Source organism: Pseudoliparis swirei, chromosome 5 (genome assembly GCF_029220125.1).
Source record: "Pseudoliparis swirei isolate HS2019 ecotype Mariana Trench chromosome 5, NWPU_hadal_v1, whole genome shotgun sequence".
NCBI lineage: Eukaryota > Metazoa > Chordata > Actinopteri > Perciformes > Liparidae > Pseudoliparis > Pseudoliparis swirei.
This window is the reverse complement of record NC_079392.1, coordinates 7,683,945-7,698,489: the sequence shown is the minus strand read 5'-3', so window position 1 is coordinate 7,698,489 and position 14,545 is coordinate 7,683,945. Positions and strand designations below refer to the sequence as shown.

Sequence of the window (14,545 nt, the reverse complement as noted above, 5' to 3'; positions counted from 1 at the left end):
GCGCGGAATCGGCAGAGCCGTGATCCGGGGGGAGCGCCCAGGAGGCCATCTACCCAAGGTCACGGTATGTAAACAAACTTTGACACACACAAGAGGTCAGGAAATGGTTGCTCATGTCTCTCTTCTTTTTGGAGGGCATGACTTTTGACAACAGGCAATTTGTTATAATTCATCGTTATGAACAATGATTTAGTTTCGAATTCATTAATTTACCGTTTCAGTGCTCTGATGTCAATTTGGACAACAACAAAAAAGGTTTATTGTATAACTGGAAAATATGCTACCTCCATACATATTATATATCCTTACATATGACAACAGACTATTACTTCCTGTGCCATTTGCAGAAATCACCAGATTCTTGGTTGTGAAACTGTGAAGATGAGAACTATGCACCCGTGCTTGTCGGCGTGTTATGTAAATAGCACACTGGATGACTAAGTACTACAGTGCTGCGTTATAGCATCATGAGTGAAATAAACAAACACGGCCGACGGCTCTGCAGTGAGGGAAACAAAGCCTTCCAATGAGGCCGACCTGACACCCACAGCCAGTTGCCAAAATGGGTGGAAGCCGTCACAGCAAAGCATCTCGGTTTGGACCAACCAAGTGAACAATGTCAGTCGGTCAGAAGGTCCTTGGTTAGCCAAGCGTAAATAAACATCACCAACACCGTGGGGACAGAGGGCTTCTATGAATCCTGTCCTGCATTGTGCGGTGCCGAGTTCGTGCTCGCAGGAAATCGGCTGGATGCTTTAACAGTTCCCAACAGGAAGTGCTTTCTCTCTCAATATAAATCAAACTTTCTGGTGATCACAGAGTTCCAAAACCAAAAAATAAACGTGCATACAGCACGTTTGTTGTCCTCCAGACACCAGGGAGAGGACGCGATACAGGAAGCATCAGGGTTTATGAGAGATGTGGTCCAAATGTGGGGTTGAGGGGTGGGGGAGCAGTGGCACTAACAACAACACTAACCCACTGCAGCATATATATTTATATATTTATCCCTGCACTTCTCGCACTCTCCACTTCTTCTTGCACTACTGTTTCACAGCTTCTGTATATAGCCATTCCGCCTTGTATATACTTTCTTAAGTCACTTTCTTAAACTTCTTAGACCGTTGCACTGTTTTGCACTGTTTGTTTTGTATTGTATTGTGTTGTAATGTATATTTTGTGTAAGCACACAGAGTCACTTTACCAAGTCAAATTCCTTGTTTGTGCAAACTTACTTGGCCAATAAAACCTGATTCTGAACACATCTGTGTTATGGAAACTCCAACCTCGACCGGACCAAACTCTCAGGCCGACTAGCTCAGAGAACGAATCGAGGTCCTAGCAGTAGCAGTGAAGCTTGTTGCTTTGCTCATATCTTGACACTTCGTTCCTGTGTTTACTTTCTCGACCTGCCGTAGACTTTTAAACAATAGGCAACATATCCTAGAAAAAAAAGATCAAAAAGAAAACGCCTGAAAGGAAAACAACTAATTCGCCAATTTGGACCAGAGCAAACTAATTAGAGGGTTTGAAAAGGTCCAGAATAAACGTGTTCATTTTCGCTATTGATGTTGGTAAAACATCAGTAGTGAGCTGCATCAGATTTTAGAGGGGACTCTGAACAGCCGATGTGCATCCTATTTGAGTCCTGCAACAGATCTACTACTTTCCCAACGAGAACATAATATATAGCCAATATAGTTATAAGCAAGCAACTGTCCTGTAACTCAACTAAAGTGACAAAACAATGCTCACAAATAACCTAATATAGATGATTAAAGAATGAAAACGTAATCAGAGACATTCCGGGTATTTATTTTGGAAAAAGACACAGGTTGATTTTTCTGAGAATGAACAACAAACTAATGACAGGTGGTTCAAAAGCGACTACTCACCACAGTAGTAAGTCTGTATGCCCCACCAGTATGTTCAGTCAGGGCCGTGTACCATGGGCTCAAAACCTGCAGCAACAAGAGGAAGGAGAGAGTCAGGGGCTTTTCAACCAGAGACGGGGACAAACGAATAATTCCGGTGAACGCTTTGGCAATCGGCGTTACTATTGCACCCAAACTCAAATATCACATGGTATGATTAAAAAGTCAGCAATTATACAATCTGATTTATACCCAAACATGAGCCCAAAGTCTCAAGAGTTTTGATGGTCGCCGTACTAGAATATCCAACACACAAACCACATCTGACAGATCTCCAGAGGTAACTGGAAGGTTCATATGTTTGGTATTTGCCTGAATGAACCAAGCTGTATTTGATGACAAATTGTGAAGAAAAAAATATATATACACTACCGTTCAAAAGTTTGGGGTCACTTAGAAATGTCTTTATTTTTCAAAGAAAAGCACTGTTTTTTCAATTAAGATAACATTAATCAAAAATACACTCTATACATTGTTAATGTGGTAAATGACTATTCTAGGTAGGGTTGGGTACCGAAACCCGGTGCCAATATGGTACCGGTTCCAATACAACCGGTATTACCCGGACCGAAACGCAACGCACATTCCGGTGCTTCTTTCCGGTGCCTGAGCCGATTGAAATTGAAAAAAACTATTGTTGTGAACTTCTCTGGTGACTCCGCCCTGTCAGCAGGTTACGATAGCCTATCATATTTAAGTTTGACAGCGGAGGCATGCGCCGTGTGTGACGGCGTGAGGCCGAGCCGAGCACACCAGCACCAGGCTGGGCGCGACGGGGAGACCGTCACCGGTCCCCCTGAACACGTGGAGACTAGGGCTGCAACTAACGATTATTTTGATAATCGATTAATCGGTTGATTATTTTATCGATTAATCGATTAATCGGATAAATAAAATAAAAACTGTAATTTTCAACCCTTTACTCAAAACAGGGTTTGTATGGTCATGGAAAACCTTGAAAAGTCATGGAGTTTTTAAATGGCTATTTCTAGGCCTAGAAAAGTAATTAATTCGGAATTTTAGGAAAAGTAATGCAAATTTGTTATATTCAAATATTAATTTAAACGGAATATATACGGTATGCTTTGGAATTCTCATTGTTAGTTTAAATACTACATCTTCTCACTTGTTCATGTATACACCGAGTTTTCACAAAATGTTTAATCATGGAAATTTGGTTTAAATTCCTGGAAAGGTCCTGGAGATCCACTGGTCAGCAGTATGAACCCTGTTCATTGGTCATGTGGATGAACCCTGTTCATTGGTCATGTGTATGAACCCTGTCATAAACAGACTGACAGCGGTTTACTCTCCTGAGTTGGCTATTTATGGGTTAAACGCCTCATACGGTGAGGGGGCGTGGCTTATCTCTGTTGCCTTTCTCCGTGGAAAAATATTGTCCGCCATCCGCCACGGAAAAATAACCACTTTTCTCGTTATACTGCTTGTGGAAATGCCACACGTGGTAACATCTAGCGCCCTGGTGTCTGGGTTCATGACATCACCGTAGGCGCACTCAGCTCCGTGAATGTCACTCCGACGACGTAAATGACTTCCGCTTCCAGCGTCACGAGGGCAGCAGCAGCCAATTAGATTCACTAACGGAGGAGCAGCTCAGCGCTGATTAGCTCTCACAAAGCAACATTATGGTCTCTCTCCCTCCGCTCTTGTTTCTCCAGCGCCGCTCTGCGCTCGAATCAACTTTTTTTTATACTCCGCGACTTATTGAGGGCCGTAATAATCGCGCGACACAACGAATCGATAATGAAATTCGTTGCCAACTATTTTAATAATCGATTTTTATCGATTCGTTGTTGCAGCCCTAGTGGAGACCGATTATGACGAGCAGCCTGAACTCAGATTAGTACCGTAACGTTGATTGCAAGTCTTGCATTCATAAAAGTAGGCCAAGAAATAATAAATTAGCCATTATAACCATGTTTAAGATAGCTCGTAGCTAGCGCTAGCTACGAGCGTGACAGTCTGCTAGCAGATGTGTTGATGTCCAGCGATCCCGGCTGTATACCCGGTGTTACCGGGAATATAATGACGGAGGAATAAAGACCGTGGGGCGTCACTTTGTTTCAGTGTAACTCGCTGTCAGAAGCAAAACTGTATGTGTCACGTGTCATCTTCAGTACCTCTGATTGGTTGTTCTCTTTGGCCATCAACACAGTGACAGGATTAACCCTATAAGGTCTGCACATGACAATACATATCACATCATATCATGGAGAACATATATTGTGTATGTTAACAGTCTGATATCCGTTGTTTGTCAGTGCTCCATGATAACGGCTTCTACAGGGAATATGGCCGAAGAGGTTTTTAATGTCCTCATTGTGCGTAAAAAAAAAAAAAATCGGTTCAGGCACCGTTTAGGCACCGGTATCGTTTTAAAAGTACCGGTTTAGCATCGGTATCGGAAAAAACCCAAACGATACCCATCCCTAATTCTAGGTGGAAACGTCTGGTTTCTAATGAAATATCTCCATAGGTGCAGTGGTGTATAGTAACGAAGTAGAAGTACTTCGTTACTTTACTTAAGTAGTTTTTTTGGGTATCTGTACTTTATTTTACTACTTATATTTCTGTTTACTTTTACTTTTACTTCACTCCATTTTGCAATGAAAACTTGTACTTTTACTCCGATACATTTCCCCTGAAACAGTATCGTTACTCGTTACTACGGAAAAAAAATATCATTAGACAAACATCGGGGACTGTTGTGGAACACACCGCAGCGCACCTGAACGCAGCACGAGCACCAGGTTGGGGATCAGTGGTCCTTGCCGCGTGTTTTCTCTTCCCAGTGATGCCCAGGATGCTAGCGAGCGAGCGGCTACAGATACGACTCATTTCATGTGGAGCAGCAATGGAAGCTACTCCAACAACCACGGGGACCAAGATCAACATCCGTGGCCATGTTTGGGCGAACTCTTTTCTTTTGTCGGAGTGAAAGTTTCTTCCTACCGGATGAAGTGCCTCTTATGCTGACCGAAAGCTACGGAGATATGGCCTTCAACAACTCACCAACCTCAGGAAACACATTGAGGTAAATTAAGATTAATCCCATGAGCCGCAACGTTAATGTTTAGTCATCATAAACCTGTTAAGATATCTAGCAGTGTTGTCCTCAGGATTGTAGTCAGTTATATCTTTGGCAGGAGAGGGGGAGACAGGTGTCTGATTGTCCTACGCATGTTGTACGTTAGGCTAACGTTTGCTAGCTATCGTCAATTAAAGAGACAATTAGCGTGAGTGGAGTAGACGGATCTCTAGCGAGTTAATGAGCTGAAGAAGTGTTGACAGTTGTGAGAATTTGTTGATTTGAGTCGTCTTAGCTATAATATAATGCTAATCATTACAGCATTATTATAATTATTTCTATTAATATTATAAGAGTGACGGTCCAGTAATGCCGACGATATTGATTTGGGACTGTTGTTGTGTTTAACTACAGAGATACAAGTACATATTCACAAATCAACTCTGGATGCACGGACAGTGCATGAAACTAAATGTATAAACTTCAAATTTAAAAAACTATTTTGTACAAAACTGTTGGTTGGGGTCATGACATGTTAGGAAGTGTTATTAATTCTATCATGTCTGTAATACTCTCACTTTATTTCAGGAATGGACTACATCAAGCAGCACATGGAAGAACCCTCCCTGCAGCTAGGGGATGCCACCAGGTCCAGTTCATCTGATGAAGAGGACTTCTTCTTCGTCATCTCAAGCGCATGACAGCAGCAAACAGCTGGATGGAGACGTGGATCACGTTGACTTGCTGAAATGCTTCCCAACTGTGTGCTGCTGTCTGTGAAGCTAGACACACTCTACCTGCACCAGGGCCTGTGAAGCTAGACACACTCTACCTGCATCAGGGCCTGTGAAGCTAGACACACTCTACCTGCATCATCAGGGCCTGTGAAGCTAGACACACTCTACCTGCATCAGGGCCTGTGAAGCTAGACACACTCTACCTGCACCATCAGGGTCTGTGAAGCAAGACACACTCTACCTGCATCAGGGCCTGTGAAGCTAGACACACTCTACCTGCACCAGGGCCTGTGAACGGCTCTTCAGCATCGCAGGACTCATCTTCAGTCCAAGAAGAGCGACACTGAAATCTGTCCATTTTGAAAATCAACTTCTTTTGAAGATGAACAATACATTTTTCACTTTAAAGTGATGATTTTGGTTGTTACTATTGGTTCTGCTTTTTTCTGTGTTAATCGTGTTTTTATATTTTAGTAATTTCATAGTACCGTATTTTCCGCACTATAGGGCGCACTGGATTATAAGGCGCACTGTCAATGAATGGTCTATTTTCCATCTTTTTTCATGTATATAGCGCACCGGACTATAAGGCGCATTAAGCGAAACAAAACAGTCAGCCAGTCAAATTTTATGAAACGTGTTCACAATAACTCAACATTGTTCAGTTATAACACGTAAAATACAACACAATACACTCACAACCGCAAGCGAGAACTACAGTGAAGGGTGACATCGTTCTGGTCCCTGTTTCCTCCACGGTGCGGTTCACGGGGGTATCAGAGGTGAGGGGAACCGTGTCCATGTTGGTGACGTGCTCTGACCGGATCTTCTTTTCAGTGATCTGGTTTTTGCAGTATTACTCCGCGACGCCCCTAACCGCGGTAGCCGTGATGCTGCAAGCGGTGCGGCTTTGGAGTTTACAAGTCGTACTAAAACATGTTGACAGCGCGCCGTGAACCACACAAAATCGCTTCGAGGTCAGTAAACACAAACAGAATTAATCCATATACAAGGCGCTCCGGATTATAAAGCGAACTGTTGTTTTTTGAGAAAATTAAAGGCTTTTAAGTGCGCCTTTTAGTGCGGAAAATACGGTATTCATATATTGCTAAGTTCATCCTAGCTCATAATCCTTGTTCATGGCGGCCACAGCACCCAAACAAATAAACTTCAGATTTCTCAAAATTCTGACCCTTTGTTTTTTTTATTAACAGCATTTACTTTTACTTTCAATACTTAAGTACATTTAATATCAGAAAATTACTTTTGATACTTAAGTACAAAAAAAATCAGATACTTTAATACTTTTACTCAAGTAGTATTCTCATAGGTGACTTTTACTTTTACTTGAGTAATTTTCCAGTCAAGTATCTTTACTTTTACTCAAGTATGACTTTTGGGTACTTTATACACCACTGCATAGGTGTATAGAGGCCCATTTCCATCAACGATCACTCCAGTGTTCTAATGGTACATTGTGTTTGCTAATCGCCTTAGAAGACTAATGTCTGATGAAAACCCGTGCAATTATGTTAGCACAGCTGAAAACAGTTATGCTGGTGATATAAGGTATACAACTGGCCTTCCTTTGAGCTTGAAGTTTGAAGAGCAAAATTAATACTTCAAATATTAATCATTATTTCTAACCTTGTCAATGTCTTGACTATATTTTCTATTCAATTTCCAATTCATTTGATAAATAAAAGTGAGTTTTCATGGAAGACACGAAATTGTCTGGATGACCCCAAACTTTTGAACGGTAGTGTATATATTTTTTTTAGAGCAGGCAATTAATGAATCGTGAACATTTGTCAAAAATGTTAGCAACGGTTGCAGCCCTAATAAGCATGTGCAAACAACGCAACACAGATTACTGCTGACGCGGTCATATTATTTCAATTATTGACAGTTGCTTGTAGTTACCAGTCAATAAACATAACCAAACGGCACCAAAGGACAGGAAAAGAAAGGGGGGAGGCTATCAGGAGAACGGATGTAAACAATGCTGGTTAGACACTCAAGTGGTGACAGAAATGCATTTTTGTTACGCCTCAATGACATAAACAAAAGCTCACGGGGAAACACGTCGAACATTAACATAACGACGTTACTGCACCGGGCGACTTCAACATTTGGGATTTTAATGCGCATGTGGCTGACTAGGAACCAGGAGCCCTAATCCCCGGCTGCACCTACGTCGGTAAACACCATCAAAACGTAAAATAATTTTTCTTCACGACTAATTCCACGGAGCAGCCGGCCGCACACCGAGTGGTCTGAGCGTGTGACTCACGCTCATTCACAAGTCTGAACAATGGTCCACCTCTTCGGCGAGAGGACAGAGGGAGGCGGCGCACCGTTCGAACACGTTCGCCGCAAACACCCACGACACCATCGGCGCCGTTAAATACACGATAGAAGTGAAGCGACGCTTTGCAATCAACACTAACTTTGTGGAGCCCGTTATGGGCCTCACTTGTAGTCCTACTGTGATTCACTTCTATGGCAATTATGACGGCTGCAGACTGGGGTGGCGGATTGCATAATGCAAAGAAGTGGACCCGGAAATCACCGAGCATCTCCTGGCTCCTTCTCTTGCCTCGCTGCTTCCTTCCCTTATTTTCCCTGACCCTTGATTCCTTTTCTTTTAGTCATCCTTTCCCTCCGTCCTGCATCGGCTGCCTCTCTCTCTCTCACACAGCCTCACTGTGTCTGTGAGAGACTGCAGAGCAAAGGGAGAGATAGTGTTACCACGAGGAACGCGAGAGTCGTTGGGTGTGGCTCGGGGGAAATGCTGAAAGTGTTGTGGGGTGCCAGGGGCTGCGTGGAGGACACAGCCCTGGCATGACAGGAATGAGGTCCGTAAGCCATTTCGTGAAATAGGAAACGCGTAAAGTCAAAGTTATCCACATGATACTTATCCACATGAGTTATCCACTCCGAAACAAGGTTGCATATGTGGTCATTTTAAATATGAAACATGTAAAGTCACAGTTATCCACATGATACTTATCCACATGAGTTATGAGACTTTGTTGCTCGTACTCAGTTACTTTCCATCACTGATGGCCAACCGGAAAAGTTGATAGCACCAGTGCTACCAGTGGAAAAGTTCTTCTGGATCTGTGTGGCGGCAGGCTGGGTGGGTAGTGGAAGTTTCCCAATTTGCCGGTGGCTATGCGTTATGTAATTTCCAGTCAAAATCGAAATCATAAATGTTTTCTGTCTGCTATGAAAGTGTGTGGATGATTACTACCGACTTCTCTTTGAAGTTGTTAGGTCGTCAGTCTGGTGACAAGCTGGTACACGTTTGTTTACAGGACGTCATGCAGCGCTCGCTCCATCCCGCTACGAGACGCACGAGCTAGGCTCGGGCGGTTTTGAAAACACAACGATATGATTTTCAGTAACATCGCAAATCAAGACTCAGCTTTCCATGACGCCGTGTCGATGCGATGCTTTATCGTGCCACCGTAGTGAAAGCAGCCGCCAGAGGGCGGCTTCTGGAGCCGGCAGGCAAGTTCAGAAAGACGCCTTCCGCGAGGAGCGGAGATATCTTTAGAGGGCGGCTTTTAGGGCTGCAACAACGAATCGATAAAATCGATAAAAATCGATTATTAAAATAGTTGGCAACGAATTTCATTATCGATTCGTTGTGTCGCGCGATTATTACGGCGCTCAATAAGTCACGGAGTGTAAACAAAGTAGATTTGAGCGCAGAGCGGCGCAGGAGAAACCAGAGTGGAGGGAGAGACGGAACGCTGCGTTGGAGAGCCAATCAGCGCTGAGCTGCTCCGCTGTTGATGAATCTAATTGGCTGCTGCTGCTCACGTGGCGCTGGAAGCGGAAGTCCTTCACGTAGTCGGAGACATTCACGGAGCTAAGTGCGCCTCCGGGTGACGTTATGAACCCCGACACCAGGGCGCTACATGTCACCACGTGTGGCATTTCCACAAGAGTATAACGTAGAGAACATGGTTATTTATTCCGTGGCAGATGGCTGAAAATATTTTTCCATGGAGAAAGGCAACGGAGATAAGCCACGCCCCCTCACCGTATGAGGCGTTTAACCCATAAATAGCCAACTCAGGAGAGTAAACCGCTGTCAGTCTGTTTGTGACGGGTTCATCCACATGACCAGTGAACAGGTTCATCCACATGCTGACCAGTGGGTCTCCAGGACCTTTCCATGACTTTAAACCAAATTTTCATGATTAAACATTTAATGAAAACTCTGTGTAGACATGAACAAGTGAGAAGATGTAGTATTTAAAATAACAATGAGAATTCCAAAGCATACCGTATATATACCGTGTAAATTAACATTTGAATAAAACAAATTTGCATTACTTTTCCAAATATTTTGGGATTTTATTTTTTTCAATTACTTTTCTAGGCCTGCTAATAGCCATTTAAAAATGCCATGACTTTTCCAGGTTTTCCATGACCGTACGGACCCTGTTTTGAATAAAGGGTTGAAAATTACAGTTTTTTTTTTTTTTTAATCCAATTAATCGATTAATCGATAAAATAATCAACAGATTAATCGATTATCAAAATAATCGTTAGTTGCAGCCCTAGCGGCTTTTGAGGTTTCAGACTTTTTCAAACAAAGTTTATAGGCACATGATTATATTCAACTGCCAGGCTGCCGCCACCGGCCCAATTTAGCTGACCAACAGGGGGTGTGGCACTGCGAAACATTAGCAGTAAGTAAGTGAGAATATGAAGTAATGTTACAGCTGCGAAGTACAGTAGGCTGGGGGGGTTGCAAGAACAGCCGGGTCGAAGCACGGGATTACGACACTTTAAAAGACACGATCCTCTCGAAGGTGGAAGTATTTCAGACACAGACCCACAAACTCTACACACACACACACACACACACACACACACACACACACACACACAAGTGAAAGCAAAGCAATTCAATCAAGACGGTAGCGGCAGCACTGATACCTATTTTTCTCACTAAAAACTCAGCCCACCTTAAATCAATACACTATTTTCTGATCGTTACAGAAACCCTGAAATAACTCTATTAAAATGAAAATCGTCTTTAAAGAAAGAAGCATGTCAGTAAATAATTTTGCATCAAGCCAACAAAGTTATCAAAGTTTCAGTGACGGGCGCGCCGCTTCCATTAAATTTTATTGATTGTTGGTGGTTTACGCTGACTTCATTACCTTCGCATTGAAAATGCGGAAGGTTATGTTTTGATCGCTGTGTATTTATTTATTTATTTGTATGCGTGTTACTCGCATTACTAAAAAAGTATTAAACCGAATCGCATGAAATTCGGTGGGATGATTGGTTATTATCCGGGGACCATTTGATTAGATTTTGGGATCGATCGGGTCAAAGGTCAAGGTCATGAAAAGGTCAACATCTTCTTTTTACCATAGCACGGTCAATTTGTATCCAATTGGCATGCAACTAATGCCAACATGTTCATAATTCAATGCCCAATCTTGTGAAATGTGAAGGTATGCGCTCTACCGAGTGCCCATTCTAGTTGCAGATGACATGATTATTTTTAGGGGACTGGGGTCAAATATAAAAGACTGGAGCCTCATATACACCAGCGGATCGGGAATCACTATCAACGAGAAAGGAAAGGTGTGATCGTGGCCTCCCTAATAAGTTAGATTTGCTCCCATTTGTTTTATCCGAGTCGGTAACCATGATGCGCTCCCTATCGTGAGTTGTGATCAGCTACATCTCTAATCTGGGTCAGCTTTAACTTTAAAATGGTGAGCATTGCCTAAAACAAGGTGTCCACCAGTCTGACAACATCCTGTGGAAAACATTGGATTCTTCTCATCTCCTCGAGTGGAGAAACTCCGTCGAGTAAATCGTGAAATCGGTCGGTGGGACGTGAGCTCTGAGCAACGTACCCTGCAATGATATCAAAATGATGCTGCATGCGGCTTTGGCCTGACAGCAGAAATACACGGGGCTCAGACATCTGCCGCGGCCTGCTCGCAGTAGAGCACATCCATTACGATGACCGTACGGCGCTGCGCGGACCACAGAAGCTGGACGTCGCACAGATTATCTCTATTTTCTGTTTATTGCTTCACTCTGCCGCCCGTCAAAATGGAAACAACCGAGATGCACTGATCAGACTTTTCCGATACCTGTGTTTGGGGTCTGGGCTGATATCGAGTACCAATCAAACACCAGTGTTGAATTATGCCTCACTGTGTGAGAGTGTCTGGGATTATTCATCTATGTGGAAGGCAACATCAGAGTTGACTGAAACATTGTTTTCTTAACTTAATGAAACATACTAGGGCTGCAACAACGAATCGATAAAATCGATAAAAATCGATTATTAAAATAGTTGGCAACGAATTTCATTATCGATTCGTTGTGTCGGGCGATTATTACAGCCCTCAATAAGTCGCGGATTATAATAAAAGTTGAGTTGAGAGCAAAGCCGCGCAGGAGAAACCAGAGCGGAGAGAGAGCACAGACGGAACGCTGCGTTGTGAGAGCCAATCAGCGCTGAGCTGCCCCGCTGTTGATGAATCTAATTGGCTGCTGCTGCTCACGTGGCGCTGGAAGCGGAAGTCATTCACGTCGTCGGAGGCATTCACGGAGCTGAGTACGCCTACGGGTGACGTTATGAACCCCGACACCAGGGCGCTACATGTCACGACGTGTGTGGCATTTCCACAAGAGTATCACGTAGAAAACATGGTTATTTATTCCGTGGCGTATGGCGGAAAATATTTGTCCACGGAGAAAGGCAACAGAGATAAGCCACGCCCCCTCACCGTATGAGGCGTTTAACCCATAAATAGCCAACTCAGGAGAGTAAAGCGCTGTCAGTCTGTTTATGACAGGGTTCATCCACATGACCAGTGAACAGGTTCATCCACATGCTGACCAGTGGGTCTCCAGGACCTTTCCATGACTTTAAACCAAATTTCCATGATTAAACATTTTGTGAAAACTCTGTCTATACATGACAAAGTGAGAAGATGTAGTATTTAAACTAACAATGAGAATTCCAACGCATATAGTATATATTCTGTGTAAATTAACATTTGAATATAACACATTTGCATTACTTTTCCAATTATTTTGGGATTTTTTTTTTTTTATTACTTTTCTAGGCCTGCTAATAGCCATTTAAAAATTCCATGACGTTTCCAGGTTTTCCATGACCGTACGAACCCTGTTTTGAATAAAGGGTTGAAAATTATTTTGTTTTTGTTTTTTTATCCGATTAATCGACAAAATAATCAACCGATTAATCGATTATCAAAATAATCGTTAGTTGCAGCCCTAAAAATAACCTAACAAAACTGCATTATTATTATTGAAAACAATTCAATATGTAGAAAATGACCTTGCAGACAAGCATGTGCTACAAAGTATGTGAGGCTGTTAGGACATTATTTTGCATGTCAGGCCATCAAGTGCATATACAGAAGAACCCTGTATGTGTTTGCCATTTCTTATTAAACGAGTCAGCTGGAAACATTTTCAAAATAACCAGGTATTAAATCAGCAAGTAAGCGAGAGACAGCTGATCAAATCTGCAAGCTACTGTTGGGATTTCCACCAGCAAAGTCAAAGTGGAAAATCTACTTCTACTGCTGTGGGAAATCAAAGGAATCACTGCAGATGTTGAATGGCAACGACGCCGTCATTGTTATCAACAAATAGCTACGCGCCGTGCAAAGCTTGACGTGCTGAAGAAATACCAACAACTAGCCTTTTGCTAATTTCCATCCCCACAACGAAATTGTTTATATTCTGAGAAAGCCGGGCCTGCTCATGATTCTGCCCAATGATAATGTTTTCCGGCTAAACACTTGGGCCTAAGTGTTAGATGCAGCCCTAAACTGCACAATGGTTTAAGTTGAGCCGGAATCATCTTGTTTAGTGTTTAGAGGAATCTGGTGCAGCACAACACGGTGAAACAAAAGTTATTCAACCAGCACTATTGCTAAATGCTGCCTAAATGTGAACATTGACTAGTTTAAACTCCCTTGTAGCCAGTAGTTAAGCTACACTGCTAACCACAAAGCTTCAGATCTCTGATGAGCACAGAATCTGTTGAGAGATAATCAGTTGATCACAACCCGCAAATAAAATCAATTTGTTGTTGTTGTTATGTTGGGTTATCATCCATACCTGTACGGGTTGTAATAAAGATATTATTTATAACATTTAGCAAACTTAAAAGTGCCTTTGACCATATGGGCGCAGAAAAAGTGCAAGCACATCAACTTCAAAAAACATGCCGATCTACTTCAAGTCCTATTATTTTTGTTCCATCATATATATATTTATATGGCCATGTGAACTGAGATTTTCCAGAGGTTGGGACGGAAGCTGGAGTACAAATAATCCCCCTCGGTCCTTCTGCGGGGGCCTGTAAACTTCAAAGCCTTGATAAAGCGGGGGAGGGACACCGCAGACACATTCTTCACAATGTTGAACTTGACCCCTGAGGTTGCCACACACATCATGTGACTGCTGTCAAGGGTGAGTGTGTGCAGCCCAGAGTGTGTTTGCAGTGTGTGTGTGTGTGGCTTTAGTTTCATCTACTCCTTTAAAGCCGTTTGAGCAGTCAAATCTTCACAAATTTACATTAAAAAAGAACCACATTATCGATCCACATTTTTGCACATGAAGACTTATCAAACATACTATATTATTTCAGCATTTTTGTAAATATGCAACAACTATCTCTTTTTTTCAACCATTTTAAGATTATCATCATGATCAGAAAATGTAACAATTAATGTTTATTCAGTTTTTTTTTTTTAAGTAAATTAAATTAAATGATCCATTTAGTTTTGGGC

General features: G+C 42.4%; 1 protein-coding gene and 1 long non-coding RNA gene across 6 annotated transcripts in view; one reads left to right on the top strand and one right to left on the bottom strand.

The window, feature by feature from the left end:
* The window catches only part of LOC130194435 (F-box-like/WD repeat-containing protein TBL1XR1), a 47,830-nt gene that overhangs the window by 19,237 nt on the left and 14,048 nt on the right, over window positions 1-14,545 (bottom strand). For 4 of the 5 annotated variants that reach the window (XM_056415464.1, XM_056415462.1, XM_056415469.1 and 1 more), the window contains exon 2: window positions 1,896-1,961. The exons of the other annotated variant lie outside the window; for it this stretch is intronic. The gene's annotated coding sequence lies outside the window, so the exon portion shown is untranslated. The remainder of the gene's footprint in view (window positions 1-1,895; window positions 1,962-14,545) is intronic. 5 annotated transcript variants of the gene reach the window in all.
* Window positions 4,175-5,795, top strand: LOC130194437 (uncharacterized). Its single transcript, XR_008831847.1, has 3 exons — window positions 4,175-4,989; window positions 5,398-5,457; window positions 5,572-5,795. It is a non-coding gene; the product is annotated as an uncharacterized LOC130194437 (long non-coding RNA).